The following is a 2,991-nucleotide window of genomic DNA, read 5'->3' as shown; positions in this document are numbered from 1 at the left end:
ATGCAGTAGCATTACTTAAAAGACATTCACCAGTGCTACTGTGCAGTAACTCCAGTTACTGTGCGTTTATTTAGAACTTGCTTATACAAGTACTAAATAAATGTGCAGTAACCACTGCGCAGTAGCATCTCATGTAGATGTGCCCATAGTGTCTGAAGGGGCAGAATCTATTTAGTTTATCAAAAGAGGTTTAAGGGTTAACTTTATTACAATCTATATAAGATACAGAAATGTGTTCCTCAGTTTCACTGACAATATCCAGTGGATGAAAGTTGAAGCTCAATACATTTGGAGGAGAAATAAGGCACAAAATTTTAATGATGAAGCTTAATTAATCATTAAATTAATATACCATGCATTGCGGGCAGATTACCTATCATTGCAAATCTGGAAATCAAGATTAGTCCTTTTCTAAAAGATATGTTCTAGTTCAGCCATAGTGATTGGTCCTGATAAAGAATTAATTCAAGACCTATGGTCCACATTATGCAGACCAGACAATCACAATGGCCCCTTATGGGCTTAAAGATCTATTAATTTGGTCAGACCCTCCTGCACTCTGTGACATGCTGGCAGGACAGAATCAGGACAGAATAGTACATGTGACAAACAATAAGGTGTCATACAACCCCTAACCTAGTCACTCGGTCTCAGGCTAGCAAAGGACTATAATACTTAGGATAAGCTTTATCTAAGTCATTCAGTGTGTTAGGCAACAGTGCAGAGAACTATACCTTTCAGTAGTCTGGTAGTAATTGGGCACACCTACACGTGCATTAATGCACCTTTTCCAATGTGCATTAAATTTAGTACTTCCAATGTGAGGTACTAAATTAATGTGCATTAGGCTGCCCTAGGCTGCTTGTACACACCACGGGGGTTTAATATGGTTTAGTTCTCCCTAAATTGAAACGTTGGGTTTTTAAAAACACCGCTTCAATTCAGGGAAAGTTCAACTGAACTAAACCCCTGTGGTGTGTACACAAGGGTGGGGACCCGATCCTTACCTGCCTCTTCAGTGGTGAGGGGTGAGGGGGGTGAGCTGCTGGCAGGCCAAGTGGTCCCTGAGCTGTGTGGGGGCCCCCAGGTGGCACCCACCCGCTGGCCCAGACGGTCCTGCAGGGCACCACAGCAGCCACAGAAGGAAGCACCGTCCCCCACACAGCTGTGGAGGGAAGCACTGGGCCCCTGCACAGCACAGGCAGGCAGGCAGGCTCTGGGGAGACCAAAAAAAAAGATCAGGCTTGACACTTTTTTTTCCTTCAGTGGAGCCTGCCTGCACTGGCTGCCACCAGGTCCCACAGCCCCTGAGCTGCGCAGGGCCCACCAAGCCCTGAGCACGACAGCTTCCAGTGCCCCATGCACTGTTGCACTTTGTTAGGTAGCAAACTAAAACACCTTGGAGTTGGTTTATCTTGCTACATATCAGTGTCATTTAAAGCAGAATACGCTACCAAGCATGTAAACAGCAGTGCCATTAAAGCAGAATATGCCATCGAATGTGCAAACAGAAACACCATTAAAGTGGTGCAAAAAGGCATTTAAGCTACTTTAAATGCTAAGTTTTTGGCATGTACAAAGGCCCCTAATGTGCAGTAGTGCATTGCATAGTTTTTAAAGAGACACTGAATACACTGTGGACTATTTCACTGCGCATTAGCATAATGTACTTTTTATGTGACACTTTAATGAGTATTAAAATAGTCTACTGCACATTAAAGTGCATGTGGAGACTCGCCCACTGATAATGAAATGAGTAAGTGTCAATAGCACACTAGACTAGAACGACACTGGACAAGCTGAATCAAGCAATTGAATCAGAGCCACCATAAGCAAACACAATCCTTGAAAATGATTTTCAATGTGGCCTTTACATGCAGTTTGCAGAGCTATGTGCACCCCATTGTGTTACATGTAGCAGCATCTTAAAGGGGGATGGGATGTCACTCTAATCTCCCTACTGTTACACTGCCAAGTGCTGGCTTTGTGGCCTTTTCCCCATGGTTGTGTGCTTGAAGAGTTGTTTTCTGTTCTCTATTTTTCTTTCCATGCAAGTTTTAAGAGTTGATATATCAAAAGACCACAAAAAATAAAGAGTTTTACAATCTCATCTTGTGTGAGCATCTAGCATGAAATCTTTATTTATGAAATATGCACAAAGCACCTGGTGGCAAATGGTCACCTTTCTACTGAGCCCCATGAGTCATTTTGTGGAAGAGACTACAATGTCATTGGAAGGACTCATGGTGTCACTCTGACTGACTTTATTATCAGGTTATTTATTTATTTTACCATCAACAAATTGGAACACAAGGCGCTCAACGCAACAGAAGTCCTGCTGTTTGCAATGACCTGAAAAGTCACTCCGATACTTTTGCCATAACTTGATACAAAAACATAACTCCTTATAGCACCTGGGGTAGTTATTTTGCATGAACATACTGGTTAATGAGAGTTATTTTTAATCTGCATGGTTAAAACTTGTCATTCAGGTTTGCTGGGGATGGGATATATGCTAGTCTGATCATTTGCTGCCAGATAATTTACAGAGGTGGATCTATTTGTATAGGTTACTTTCATATCTCCCAAGCCCCCTCCCCAGTTAAACTTAGAAGTGTACTTACATTCAGATTCTGTGGCATGCCAAGCATTTCTTATGATATGCTAAGCTGTCCTCAGGAGGTGGGGAAGGAACCGGATAGCCAACCAAATTAAAGATATTCTTCTTTAACAGCAGCTTTTATTATCCCATCTATTATCACCAGACAGCATACTGCAACATTGTACTACCTTTGTATTGTATCCTAAGATTGCTTTCAGGAGCTCTATATAGCACTTTTAAGGTAGGGTGGCAATGGGAAAGCCCACAAAGGGAAAATGAACATTAGGCATTTGAAAATACTTACATGGATACAAGTGCTGCTACATAAGATTATGAATCATAATCTTATGTATTATAGGAAAGTAGAGCTGGAAAGGACCTCCTGAGGT

The sequence above is a fragment of the Gavialis gangeticus genome, unplaced genomic scaffold (assembly GCF_001723915.1).
Source record: "Gavialis gangeticus isolate Ggan-Ray unplaced genomic scaffold, GavGan_comp1, whole genome shotgun sequence".
Classification (NCBI taxonomy): Eukaryota; Metazoa; Chordata; order Crocodylia; family Gavialidae; genus Gavialis; species Gavialis gangeticus.
The sequence above is the reverse complement of the archived record's forward strand: the minus strand, read 5'-3'. Positions refer to the sequence as shown.